The 15487-nt window shown below is 42.4% G+C and overlaps 1 protein-coding gene across 2 annotated transcripts in view; it reads right to left on the bottom strand.

Annotated features, from left to right (window-relative positions):
* cdc73 (cell division cycle 73, Paf1/RNA polymerase II complex component, homolog (S. cerevisiae)) overlaps positions 1-15487 on the bottom strand; it is a 329568-nt gene that overhangs the window by 312835 nt on the left and 1246 nt on the right. The window lies entirely within an intron of this gene.

Here is a 15487-nt window from a genome sequence, read left to right on the forward strand (position 1 = left end):
ACAGACAATATCAAGAGGTTCAGTTGTTGTTCAGATCAAACATCAGAATGGGGAACAAATATGACCTAAGTGACTTTGTCCGTGGCGTAATTGCTGGTGCCAGATGGGGTGGTTTGAGTATCTCAGAAATTGCTGATCTCCTGGGTTTTTCATGCACAACAGTCTCTAGAGATTACAGAGGATGGTGGGGAAAAAATAAACAAAAAACATCCAGACATCAGCAGTTCTGTGGGCAAAAAATGTCTTGTTAATGAGAGCAGTCGGAGAAGAATGACCAGACTAGTTCAAGCTTACGGGAAGGCGATAGTAGATCAAATAACCACATATTACAATAGTGTGCAGAAGAGCATCTCTGAACGCACAGCACATCGAACCCTGAAGTAGATGGGCTACAGCAGAAGAACGTATCAGCTTCCGACCCTGTACCTAATAAAGTAGCCGCTGAGTGGATGTTGTCTAAAGTATCTCAAATTCTTAATAAAAGGTAATACAAGATTCTGTGCAAATTTGTTTTGGATTCCAATGTAAAATCATGAGCAGTTACTTATAAATATCTGATTTGTTAAGCAAGTACATTGCACCATCTTTAACACTTCATACTTCAGTTTTTCCAACAATTATAATGTATGCAATTGCATTATTGAATAGTAATTCCGAACTGGAGTATTTTTTTAATGTAAGCAATATATAGGCAGGAATAATTGTAGCTTATAGTCATAACAAAGCAACTATACTCATTAATCTGCTTCTAAAATACTTGGGACATCATGAGTATCACAAAGCACCATACATGAATACAGGTTATTTTTAATCTGAATTACTTTAAGAATGAAAGGAGTAGCAGCAGCTTTTTGAGTTCAGGTAATATAGTTGAAAGGTTACTGAATTATGTCTATGTGGTTCCTGGATAGAAAATCAAAGACAAATAATGCAATATATGTTTTAGCAATTGTGTATGGTGAAACCCCTTTCAAATGTTGACATCTTCCCTATTATTTAATAAATCAATCTCTGACAAGAAGGGGTGGTGGAAGTTGCAGTAAAAGTCTGTTTCTCAAGCTGTTTCCAAGGAGTGGAACAGTGTAGTGACACTGAGATTATTGGTGAATTTCTTACTCTTGCTTAGGTCCTAGTGAGGAACTTGACCAAATCTGAGACAGATAATTGAATATAAAGTTACATTATCTTTCTTTAAACTAGCAGCTTTGTAACCACAATCCTTTCTTGCTTTCAAGATTTATGGCACGTCACTCAAAAGGAAATTTGTAATTTCTATCGGTTTGAACATGGAAGTTCTGAAGGACGGTTGACCAGAATTTATGCACAAACTAGATCCCTTTTGACTCCATCAAACTCTCTTTTGCAGAAATAAAGATTGTGCATGTTGGACTTTTATTCACTGGATTTTAGAATAAGCGGTGTTCATGGATGAAATGTTTCAATTCTAAGAGGGGTTTGGAAAAGTAGTTATTGAGAAGACTCTTCCTGTCCTGGGGCAATAGGATTGGCATAATCACTTTGGAAAAAGGACTCACTTTAGACCTGAGTGAGGAGTAATTCCTTCTCTGAGTACTATAAATAGAGTCTTAAAGCAAAGAAACTGGCCCTTTGGCCTAACTTCTCCATGCCAACCAAGATGCATATCCAAGCTAATCCCATTTGACCCACATTCTTCTAAATCTTCCCTAAGTACCTATCCAATTTGTCTTTTTAAAAATATACCTGCCTCAACCACTTCTCTGGCAATTAATTTCATACATGTACTAGTGTTAAAAAAAAGTTGCCCCAAGTATCTTTTTTATATCATTCTATATCACCTTAAACCTATGGCCTCCAGTTCTTGATTCCCAACCCTAAAAGATTAAAGCCTTCATGATTTTATACATCTCCGTAAGATCACCTCTCAGTCTCCCATGCACCAAGTAAAAATTCCTAGTCTGTCCTACCTCTCTCTCCACCTCAGTCCCTGGAGGTATCGCAACATCATTTATTGTATTATTTTACTGCATTCTTTCCAGTTTAACAGCACCTTTCCTATTGCAGGGTAACCAAAACTGAACACACTATTCTAAGTGTGGCCTCAACAGTCTTATACAGTTACATCAGTTTATGCTTCCTGTAATAGAAAATTCCAATAGAGTCTAAATCACAGAATGTATTGCAGGATGACTTTTAAATGGTTTTAGGGTATTGGTTATGAAGCACAAGCAGGAAGGTAGGTGGGTGAGAGGTGATAGGTGGAACCAGATAACCGAGGAATGATAATGGGCAGATGAAACCAGGTTGGGAAGCATGAGTAGTCTAGGAAACAAATAAGCAAGGGATAGAAAACGTGAACAAAGAAAGAGGGACTGGGAAATGAATGCACGGAGAGTGAGTTACCTGAAATTAGAAAATGTAAGAATTTACCCAAAATCTTCATTGTTACTGTCAATATTGTAAAGAATAAATGTGGTATATTAATTCTAATAGGACCAAGGTCCAACATCTATTTGAGGAGCTTGCAGCTAACCCAGTCAGAAATAAAGCAGCTTATTATTCAGTCATTCCACAAGTAAAGATTGGTGCAGTGTAACCACTTTAAAACACTAAGTCAAGCAACCCTTTTCAATCATCCAGGAATAATACATTAGCACCTTGTAAAGTCCTTTGTCACTCTCACTCAATTTTTAATATTACATTATTTAAATTCAACCAGAGATTTTATAATGAACAGAGGATGTTGATCAACACATAGGAATATAAAACTATTGTGGAGAACTGGTTGAAAGCCGGACAACCCTGGAAACTCAGCATTCCAGAATTTTAAAATTCTCAAACATGACTGGTGAGGTAGGAATGATATAAACGAACAAGGGTACACCACTGAAGTAAAGAGACACAAGACAGTGCAGATGATAGAATGTGGAGCAACTAATGCATGGTTTCAACCCAAAACATCAACAATTCTGTCAAGTGGTTTATTATCATTTAACTACATTCATGTATATAATCTATTTAACTATATAATATATAGAAAGGAGATGACATTTCCTCAAACCAGAATGTAAGGCACATAACACAAACAACACACGATAACTTATGAAGATAAGGATAAAATCTACAAATGAATCACACATAAACTAAACACTAAGTCAAGCAACCCTTTTCAAACTAAAATACATTAATATTAAACAGTGGAAGGTACAGAACAGACTAATCAGTGAGACTTTGAATACAATATGGCCAGGAGTTCAGAAGCCTAATGGCCTGGGGGAAGAAACTGTTTCTCATCCTGACAGTTCTTATTTTTATGCATCGTAGTCTCTTGCCTGATGGTAGAAAGTCAAAGCGGGTGCTGGATGGATGGGTAGAATCCTTAATAATATTTGAGTCCCTGTGTATACAGTGCTCCTGATAAATGTCCTCAACAGGTGGTAAGGAGACCCCAATGATCCTCTCAGCTGTTCTCACAGTTCTTTGTCAGAACTTCTGATCCGATGCTCGACTGCTCCCATACCAAATAGAGATGCAAATTGTCAGCACACCCTCAACAGTGCTCCTGTAAAATGCAGTTAAGATGGAGGGTGGGAGCCATGCTTGCCTCAGTCTCCTTAGAAAGGAGAGGTGCTGCTGTGCCTTCTTTTTCAGAGAGGTGATATTAAGGGACCAGGTGACGTCATCCATAACGTTAAATCCCAGGAAATCCCTGCAATTAACCCTCTCTAAGGGGGAGCCATGTATTTGCAGAGGGGAATGGTTTGTCTGGACCTTCTTGAATTCCACAATGATTTCCTTTGTCTTCTCCACTTTCAGGCTTAGATTGTTCTTCTCACACCAATCCACCAGCTGCTCCTCTTCCTCTCTATACTCCATCTCGTCATCATTCTTGATAAGGTCAACCAGTGTTGTGTCATCTGCAAACTTGATGACACAGTTTGAGCTGGATTCTGCAACACAGTCATGTGTCAGCAGTGTGAACAGCAGCAGGCTGAGCACACAGCCTTGGGGAGCGCCAATGCCCAGTGTAATGGAACGAGAAATATTGTTGCCCACATGTACTGACTGTGGCCTTACTGATAAGTCGTCCAGTATCCAATTGCAGAGAGATGTGCTGAGACCCAGCAAGGGCAGTTTCCCCACTAGTTTCTTGGGTGTGATGGTCTTGAATGCCAAAATTAAGTCTATAAACAGCAGTCTAGCACATGAGACCCCACTTTCCAGGTAGGATAGGACAGGATTGAAGGCAGAGGCTATTGCATCTTCAATGGATCGATTTGACTAAAAAGCGAACTGGAAAGAGTCCAGTGTAGCCGTGAGAAAGGCTTTAATGTGCTCCATGACCAGCTGCTCTAAGTATTCCATAGTGGTTGATGTTAATGCCACCGGACATTAGTCTTCTAGGCAAGTTACTGTCGCCTTCTTTGGCAATGGAATGATGGTTGCTGCCTTGAAAACTGAAGGACAATGGATCGTTCCAGAGAGATGTTGAATTTCTTTCCATAACACCACTCTCCACCACCCCCAACACCAGATGCTGATTGATCTGTTGAGTTTCCAGCAGATTGCTTTTTCCAATACAGTACGTACAAAATCCTAGAAGTTTCTTGAATGAGTGCACATAGACAGAGTTTAGAATGAAAAAAAATGATCAGTTAGGTTGGGATGTTCCACAGATCCCTAAGAGAAGAGAAAAACAAATATACTCTACATACAAAACACAGTGAAGTGTAAAAATAATAGTGTTACAGGAACAGGGTATTTCAATTTCCCAAATATTGATTGGGATTTCCTTAGAGTCGAAGGGTATAAAGACGAATTCTTACTCATGGGGAGAAAAGGCAAAATTCAATATGATAAGACGGCACCTGGCAAAAGTGGACCAGGAACAGCTATTTCTAGAGAAGTCTATATATAACCATTCAGAACTAGACAGGCTGTATATACTGGAATCTGGAGCAAAAAAAAAACAAACTGCTGGAGGAACACAGCAAATCAAGCAGCATCCGTGGAGACAATAGGATACTTGTTATTTTGGGTCAATGCAGGGTCTCAACTAAGATGTCAACCTGTCCTTGAACTCCACAGATTCTGCTTGATCAAATGAGTTCCTCCTTTGAGTAACTGTATAGAGACATTCAAATATTAACCTGTGAAACTTCAAGGACAATATTCCTTCAAAGGAAGGTCAAAAAGACCAATGAATTCCAAAGAAGCAAAGGGTGTGAAGTGCAGAAGAACTGCTGATTTATTTAAAGCAGAATGGTTTAATGAAACAGTAGAAACTGCTACAATGAAAGCTGATGAGATCAGGAATGTACAGCTACAACAAGTATTTATGTACACTACAGAAACTGGTGTTACCTGCATGTTTTGTTACGATGCAAAAGCTGCTGGAGACTTTGCAAGTGGAAAGAAGTGGATGGTATTTGGAAACTTGACTTTTTAAAGCGTCATTTAGCAAGCAAATCACATATGGACAGTGTGCAAAAGCTCCAGCAAGAAAACCCTACATTACCCGCTACAGCCCTGCTACATATGCTTTGTGAGAGTACAGGTGAACGGGAGTGAAAATAATCAAATCCAGAGGAGATCAAAGTTCTTGTTCAGTGTTTTGCTAGCTGTTAAAATGAATACCTCTATTTATAAAATTCAGTACACACATGTTGTTGTCACTGGGCAAAAAATTGTACAGCACAAGATTTTTGGGCACATTGGTGCCAAAGCTTATGGGGGAAAACCAGGAAAATGGGGTTGAGAAGGAATCATATATCAGCCTTATTCAAATACAGAGCAGACTCAGTCATAGCCACAGACTACTACAGCACAGAAATAGGCTCATCCAGTCTGTGCTGAAATATTAATCTGCCCAGTCCCACTGACCTGCACCCGGACCATAGCCCTCCATACTCCTCCCACTCATGTGCCTATCCAAATTTCTTTTAAATGATGAAACCAAACCTGCATCCATCACTTGTGCTGACAGCTCATTTCACACTCTTGCCGCCCTCTGAGTGAACAAGTTCCCCCTCATGTTCCAATTAAATACTTTACCTTTCATGCTTGAACCATGACCTCTAGTTCTAGTCTCAACCAACTTCAGTGGAAAAAGCCTGCTTGTATTTACCCTATCGATATCTCTCATAGTTTTGTATACCTCTATCAAATCTCTCCTTATTCTTCCATGCTCATAGGAATAAAATCCTAACCTATTCAACCTTTTCCTATAACTCAGGTCCTCAAGTCTTGCAATATCCTTCTAAATTTTCTCTGCACTCTTCCAATCTTAGTGACCACTTTCCTGTAGGTAAGTGAACAAACCAGCACACTATACTTCAAATTAGGCCTCACCAATGTCTTGTACAATTTCAACATAACATCCCAACTCCTGTACTCAATACTTTGATTTATGAAGGCCAATGTACCAAAAGCTTTCTCAATGACCCTGTCTAATTATGATGCCAGTTTCAATGAATTATGGAGGAACCTAGCTGATGTATGTGAGAAATAGGTAGTTTAGATATCAAGAACCCTTTCTTTTCTTTTGGCAAAGGTGTTCATAACCCAGAGACACTGCTTTACAGTAAAGATTAGGAAATTTATAAAGAATTTGAGGGAGAATTTTTCCACCCACAGTGTCATTAAAATTTGAAAATACAGTCTGAGGTACCGGATGAAGGTGCTCTCACAATGGGGCATAAAAGGTAATGGGCCAAGTACTAGAAATGAATTATAAATAGCTTTGTGTGTGTTAACATGTCAGAAGAACCGTCCAGGGTACAACACATCAATTCAATCATTAAGACATGCCAGTTGTTGTTCCTTTATCATAGAAACATAGAAAACCTACAGCACAATACAGGCCCTTCAGCCCACAATGCTGTACTGAACATGTACTTACTTAGAAATTACCTAAAGCTACCCACAGCCCTCAATTTTTCTAAGCCCTAGGTACCTATTCAGCAATCTCTTAAAAGACCCTTTTGTATCGGCCTCCACCACCGTCGCCGGCAGGCCATTCCACGCACTCACCACTCTCTGCGTAAAAAAACTTACCTCTGACATCTCCTCTGTACCACTTTCAAGCACCTTAAAACTGTGCCCCTTCGTGTTAGCCATTTCAGCCCTGGGAAAAAAAAACCTCTGACTATCCACATAAACAAGGCCTTTCATCATCTTATCAGGTCACCTCTCATTCTCCGCAGCTCCAAAGAGAAAATGCTGAGTTCACTCAACCTATTCTCAATAAGGCATCCTCCCCCATCCAGGCAACATCCTTGTAAATCTCCTCTACACCCCTTCTATAGTTTCCAAATCCTTCCTGTAGTGTGGTGACCAGAACTGAGCACAGTACTCCAAACTGGGTCTGACCAGGGTCCTATATAGCTGTAACATTACCTCTTGGCTCTTAAATTCAATCCCACGGTTGATGAAGGCCAATGCACCATATGGCTTCTTAACGACAGAATGAACCACCTCACACTTACCTGGGTTGAACTCCATCTGCCACTTCTCAGCTCAGTTTTGCATCCTATTAATGTCCCACCGTAACCTCAGACAGCCCTCCACACTATCTACAACACCCCCCAACCTTTGAGTCATCAGGAAATTAACTAATCCATGCCTCCACTTTCTCATTCAGGTCATTTATAAAAATCATGAAGAGGAGTCCCAGAACAGATCCCTGAGGCACACCACTTGTCACTAACCTCCATGGAGAATATGACCTGTCTACAACCACTCTTTGCTTCTGTGAGCAAGCCAATTCTGGATCCACAAAGCAATGTCCCCTTAGATCCCATGCTTCCTTACTTTCTCAATAAATCTTGCATAGGGTACCTTATCAAATGCCTTGCTGAAATCCATATACACTACATCTACTGCTCTACCTTCATCAATGTATTTAGTCACATCCTCAAAAAATTCAATCAGGCTCATAAGGCATGACCTGCCATTGACAAAGTCATGTTGATTATTCCTAATCATATTATGCCTCTCCAAATGTTCATAACTCCTGTCTCTCAGGATCTTTTCCATCAACTTGCCACCCTTGTGGTGCATCGGGTGTCATGTTTGCCGCTTCTGTAGCATTTGACTTTTTTTTTTTAAAACAAAGTCAAGTTGCTAGCTCCTCGTTCACCCCAGCATGGATGGAAAGTGTGCAAGCAGCTAGCAGGATTCGAACTTGGGACCATTTGCCTCGAAGTCAGGTGCTGATGCCACTACACCACCAGCTAGCAAGGCATGCCAGTGGCTCTATTTCATTACTGAATTGCCTTTATTTCTTACATCCTTCATATACATGAGCAAAAATCTTTACATTACCTCACCGTCCAAATGATCAATGTGCAATCATAGTAATTTATAATAAATAGAACAGTCAATGTAACATAGAAATACAATCAAATCAGCGTGAGTTAATCAGTCTGGTGGAAGAAGCTGTCCCAGAGCCGTCCTGGCTTTTATGCTGTGGTACCGTTTCCCGGACGGTAGCAGCTGGAATAGATTGTGATTGGGGTGACTCAGGTCCCCAATGATCCTTCGGGCCCTTTTTATACACCTGTCTTTGTAAGTGTTCTTAATCACGGAAGTTCACATCTACAGATGAACTGGGCTGTCCGCACCACGCTTTGCAGAATCCTGCGATTAAGGGAGGTACAGTTCCCATACCAGGCAATAATGCAGCCAGTCAGGATGCTCTCAACTGTGCCCCTGTTGAAAATTCTTAGGATTTAGGGGACTATACTAAATTTCCTCAACTGTCTGAGGTGAAAGAGGCGTTGTTGTGCTTTTTTCATCACACAACTGGTATGTACAGACCACGTGAGGTCCTCTGTGATGTGGATGCCGAGGATCTTAAAGCTGTTTATCTCCTCAACCCCAGATCCATTGATGTCAATAGGGGTTAGCCTGTATCCATTCCTCCTATAATCCACAACCAGCTCTTTTGTTTCTGCGACATTTAGGAAGAGGTTGTTTTCTTGACACCACTATGTTAGAGAGATGACTTCTTCCCTGTAGACTACCTCATTATTGTTTGAGATTAGGAAAAGCAAAGTAGTGTTGTCAGCAAATTTAGTGAGCAGATTAGAGCTGCGACATAGTCAGGGGTATACAGGGACAAAAGGAGGGGACTTCGTACACAGCCCTGAGGGGCTCTTGTATTAAGAGTCAGAGAGTTGGAGGTGAGGGAGCCCACTCTTACAACCTGCTGCCGATCTGACAGGAAGTTCAGAATCCAGCTGCACAAGGCAAGGTCAAGGCAGAGGTCTCTGAGCTTCCTGTTGAGCCTGGATGGAATTATGGTGTTAAATGCTGAACTGTAGTCCAAGAACAGCAACCTCACATAAGCATCCTTTTCTCCAGCTGTGCAAGGATGGTACGCAGAGCAGTGGCTATTGCGTCGTCTGTCGATTGGTTGCGTCGGTGAGCGAATTGTAGGGGGTCCAGTTCAGGTGGTAGCATGCTGCAGATATAATCCTTGACCAACCTCTCAAAGCATTTGCTTATTATTGAGGTGAGTGTGACAGGACGCCAGTCATTCAGGTATGTTACCTTGGTCTTTTTTGGTACAGGGACGTTGGTGGATAATTTGAAGCAGGAGGGCATTCTACACTGGGACAGGGAGAGATTAAAAATGTCAGTAAAATGCCAGTTGTGCTGCACACATCTTGAGTACTCGCCCTGTGATGCCATCCAGTCCCACAGCCTTGTGACTGTCCACTCATTGGAAACATCTGCATAACTCAGCCTCAGAGATGTCCAGGTTGCCGGTTGTAGCAGTGGTTTTCCTTGGAGGTTCAGAGTTCGCGACATCGAACCAAACGTAAAAGCAATTGAGCTCTTCTGGGAGAGAGGCCGCACTACGTTTGGCTTTGAACTCAGCGATGGTATGCAGCCCTTGCCACAAGTCATGTGTGCTATTTGTCATGAATCATGACTCAATCTTCTCCTTATATTATTATTTCGCAGTCTTGATAGCTTTGCGCAGATCGTAGCTGCTTTCCTTGAGCTCCTGTTGATTGCTAGCAGCGTAAGCTCTATGTCACGCGGTAGTTGCTGCTCACACAGAACTACTGATCCAAGGTTTCTGGTTCAGGAAGACCCTGACCGACTTCTGGGGAACAATACTGTCCATGTTCTTCTAGATGAAGCACGTGACTCCATCCATGAACTCGGAGACATCTTCATCATGGAAGACATTCCAGTTGATATAATTGAAGCAGTCCTGCAGCATCGAGACTGACTGGTCAGTCCAACAGTGGATAGTTTTAACTATGGCCGCCTCTTGTCTGAGCTTCTGCCTGTATGTCAGCAAAAGCAGGATCGAAGAGTGATTTGATTTTCCAAAAGCGGGGTGAAGGAGAGCTTTGTATGCATTGCAGAAGTGGGTGTAAGTGGTCACGTGTCTTATCTCCATGAGTGCTCACCTGGTTGTGCTGACAAATCTTTGGAGAGACTTTCATCAGCGACGGTGAAGGCAGCCTTCGGGTGTGCAGTCTCCAGCATGCTGATGGTCTCGTACAGTTCCTTGAGAGCAGGTCAGTATCAGACTGAGGCAGAATGTACACTGCTGTGATAACAGCCATGAATTCCCTAGGCAGCCAGTAGGGTCTGCACAGCAGCACCAGGTATTCTCAGTCTGGTTAATGAAAGGATTTAAGAGCATGAACATTCTGGGGGTTACACCAAGCACTGTTGACCATGAAGCATACTCCTCCTCCTTTAGTCATACTTTATAGATCCCGAGGGAAATTGGTTTTCGTTACAGTTGCACTATAATTAATTAAATAGTAATATGTAAATTATGCCAGGAAATACATCCAGGACCAGCCTATTGGCTCAGGGTGTCTGACCCTCCAAGGGAGGAGTTGTAAAGTTTGATGGCCACAGGCAGGGATGACTTCCTATGACGCTCAGTGTTGCACTCTTCCCAGAGAGGTTTTTTGACCTGTCCATCCAGAACAGGGAGAACACGAGAGTTCAATATCTTCTCTGTCAGCCAGGTCTCCACGAAGCACAAAACGTTACATCCTTTGTTTCCCACTGGTAGGAGATTCTGGCTCTCAATTTGCACAGCTTGTTGTCCAGGGACTGAACATTAGCCAGGAGTATGCTAGGAAGTGGCAGCCGATTTGCACACCATCTCAGCCTCACCAGGATGACGGCCCTTCTCCCTCGCCTCTGGCACTTCTTCCAAGGTAGTGGCGGTGTAAGAGATGAGTCTCCTATGGATCGCGCAAACAGGGGCTCCCAGTATAGGAAAGGTGGCACATAGTGGGTAAATGCCATCTTTCCGATGTTCAGAAGGGTCAGTCTATCGTATCTGATGTGACTATCAGCTACTTAAACAGAAAATGCTTGGAAAATTGTAGAAATTAGTAGTATACTGTAGATTCGGAGCGGAGCTCGCAACACGGCCGTAGTACGCGGAGCCATCTTAAAATGAAATTAGGAGTTTGAAGAGATTTGGTATGTCAAAGACTCTTACAGATTTCTACAGATGTGTACAGTGGAGAGCATTCTGACAGGCTGCATAACAGCCTGGTATGGAGTATCCACTGCACAAGATCACAAGAGGCTGCAAAGAGTTATATACTCAGCCAGCTACATCATGAACATGATCCTCCCCACCATCGGGGACATCTCAGAATCAGGTTTAATATCACCGACATATACCGTGAAATTTGTTGTCTTTTAGGCAGCAGTATGATGCGATACATAACAATTAAAAAAAACTAGGTGATGGGGTTTCTCGATGATGGATGCCGCCTTTTTGAAGCATCTCTCCTTACAGGTGTCCTGGATATCATGGAGGCTAGTGCCCACGATGGAGCTAAGTTTACAACTCCCTGCAGCTTATTTTGATCCTGTGTAGTAGCCCCCTCACCCATACAAGATGGTGATGCAGCCAGTTAGAATGTTCTCCACAGTACATCTATAGAAATTTACAAGTGTCTTTGATGATATACCAAATCTCCTCAAACTCCCAATGAATATAACCACCACGTGCCTTCTTTGTAGCTGCATCAATATGTTGGGTCCATGTTAAATCCTCAGAGGTAATGACACCCAGGAAATTGCTCACTCTTCCCACTTCTGATCCCTCAATGAAGACTGGTGTGTGTTCCCTTATCTTAACCTTTCTGAAGTCCACAATCAGTTCTTTGGTCTTACTGACGTTGAGTGCAAGGTTGTTGCTGCAACTCCATTCTTCAAGAAGACATCGTCCATCATAAAAGGCCCTCTTCATCTAGTACGAAGACCCATACTCAATTACTTCAGAACAGCTTCTTCCCTTTCACCGTCAGATTTCACAGCAGTCCAGAAATACTACATTACTCTTTTTTTTGTACTATTTATCTTGGTAATTTTATATTTTTATGTCTTTGCACTGTATTCTTGCCACAAAACAAGTTTCATGCTGTATGTCAGTAATAATGTATCTGTGCCAATGATAAAACTATTGTTGAGAGAAACTAGATGGTGACAAGGCAGCATACAGGAGTGAGATAGATCAGCTGGAAAAGTGGTGTCACAATAACAACCTAGTACTCAACATTAGTAAGACCACAGAATTGATTATGGACTTCAGGAAAGGGTAGTCAAGGGAAAACGATTCAGTCTTCTTCAAGGGATCAGCAGTGGAAAGAGTAAGTTTCTGGGTGCCAACATGTCTAAAGATCTATCCAGAGTCCAACACATCGATACAATTATGAAGAATGCACAACAGCAATGTTTCATTAGGAGATTGAGGAGATTTGGTATATCACCAAAGATTCCAGCAAACTTCTACAGATGTACCATGGAGAGCATTCTAACTGGTTGCATCACTGTCTGGTACGGAGGGACCACTGCACAGGATCTTAAAAAGATGTAGGAATTGCAAACTCAGCCAGCTCCATCACAAGCACTCGCCTTCCCAGCATCGAGGATGCCTTCAGAAGGCGGCATGTATCATTACGGACTCCCAATGCCCAGGATATGGCCTCTTCTCATCACTACTATCAAGGAGGTGGTAAAGGAGACTGAAGACACACACTCAGCATTTTAGGAACAGCTCAGTTGTACATGCGTACGCACATGCGTATGTATGTGTACATATACACACATACACACACCATATAAATACAAGATTCTGCTGATGCTGGAAATCCAAAGCAACCCACACAAAATGCTGCAGGAACTCAGCAGGCCAGGCAGCATCTATGAAAAGGAGTGTACTGCTATCCATCCAAGACAAGAATCAAGGGGGATGTACATTCCAGGAATTGATCAGAGACTCAAGTTTCCTCTCAATCATGCAGCACTTTATGTCAGTCATTTACTCATGATTCTAGATAAGTAACAAAATAATGCCTAAACCTCTTTGCTCTGTTTTCATATCAAGTCACCCACCATGTTATTGCTTTTTTTTTTAAATTATCACAATGCAACCAGAAGCTCTACTCCAGTGGTCCCCAACCACCGGGCAGCGGACCGGTACTGGGCCAGAAAGCATGTGCCACCGGGCTGCGAGGAAACAATATGAGTCAGCCGCACCCTCCTCATTCCCTGTAACGCCCACTGTTGAACTTGAATGCACATGAGGTCATTACCCATGCGAGGTCATCAGTCGGTTATTAACCCACAACTACTCGATGAGTAAAAAACAAACATTGCTTGAGAGTTTCTTTGGAAGAGATGGTAGGGAACATAAAAGGCCTAACGATGATAACAACGTAAAGGCAGCTGAGGCCGAGACTACAAAAAAAAAGAGAAAGCTCCCTTCAACAGAAAATACAAGTCGTACATAAAATATGGCTTTATTGCGACCGGTGACTCGCACACTCCAAGACCCCTATGTGTGATACGTGAAGACAAGCTGCTAATGAGGCAATGAAGCCCTGAAAACTGCTTCGGCACCTTGAGTCCAAGCACCTGCACTTAAAGACAAACCCGTTGAGTTTTTTGAGTAGAAAAAACGTGAGCAAGCGGGACAGAAGCAAGTGCTGAGAGCCACCACCTCCACAAATGCTGCTGCTCCGAGAGCGTCGTACTTAGTGGCTAGCTGTATTGCAAAGGCTAAGAAGCCTTTCACTGTTGGTGAAGAATTGATTCTGCCTGCTGCCAAGGACATGTGCCGTGAACTGTTGGGAGAAGCTGCAGCGAACAAGATGGCACAGGTTTCTCTTTCAGCTACCACAGTTTCAAGGAGGATCGACGACATAGCGGAGGACATCGAAGCACAACGAGTCACCATGGTGTGTTATCCAGGTTGACGAGTCTACCGATGTCGACAACAAGGCAATACTGCTGGTTTATGTATGATATATATTTCAAGACGATGTGCACGAGGATATGTTGTGTGCACTGCTGCTGCCAAAGAACACAACTGGGACAGAACTATTCAAGTCTTTGAATGACTAAATGTCAGGCAAACAGGACTGGTCATTCTGTGTTGGAATATGCACAGGTGGTGCTGCAGCTATGACTGGACGGCTGTCTGGTTTCACTACCCGAGTCAAAGAGGTTGCTCCTGAATGCCGGTCTACACACTGTATCAGACACAAGGAAATGCTGGCTAGCCGATAAATGTCACCTGATCTTCAACGTTGTTGAAGTTATCAATCACATCAAAGCAAAAGCCCTTCACTCACGTCTGTTTGAGCAGCTTTGCGAGGAAATGGATGCAGAGCAGAAACGCCTTCTCTTACACACTGAAGTCAGGTGACTATCAAGGGGGAGAGCCCTGGACATGGTTTTTGAGTTAAGAGAGCAGCTACAGAGATTTCTTTCATGAAAAAAGTCACCACTGGCAGCACACTTCAGTGATGAGAAGTGGACAGCAAAACTCGCTTACCTGTGTGACATCTTTGACCTGCTCAATGAACTCAATTTGTCACTTCAGGGGAGAATGACAACTGTCTTCAAGTTGGCAGATAAAGTGTCTGCTTTCAAAGCCAAACTGGAACTGTGGGGACGGCGAGTGGACAGGGGCATATTTGACACGTTCCCAACATTAGCTGCGATTTTTGGACAGACTGAGGCTGCACCATCCTTCTCACAGCTGGTGCACAATCACCTATCTTCGCTGTCGACCGAATTCGAGCATTATTTCCCAACCGCAAATGACCCAAGACGTGCAAAGGAATGGGTCTATGACCCATTTGTGAATGTCCCCGGTGAATCATCCATGTCAGCGCGGAAAGAATATCAACTCCTTGAGCTTGCAAATGACGGTGGGCCAGAAAGTATGTTTGACATAACATCTCTGCCGGCATTCTGGATCAAAGTCAAAGCTGAATATCCTGAGATAGCTATGAAAGCACCGACAACGTTGCTTCCATTTCCAACATCATATCTCTGCGACCTATAATTGACTTATCACTATATTCATTCGAGGAAAATATGCACTGTTTAATAATAAATTCATTAGATAAACCCTTTTAGAAATGAAATTGAGTGTATTAGCCACTTATAAGTGACTTATAGTTGACTTTGACTTATCACCCATATTCCAGTCGTG

The sequence above is a fragment of the Mobula birostris genome, chromosome 12, assembly GCF_030028105.1.
Source record: "Mobula birostris isolate sMobBir1 chromosome 12, sMobBir1.hap1, whole genome shotgun sequence".
NCBI lineage: Eukaryota > Metazoa > Chordata > Chondrichthyes > Myliobatiformes > Myliobatidae > Mobula > Mobula birostris.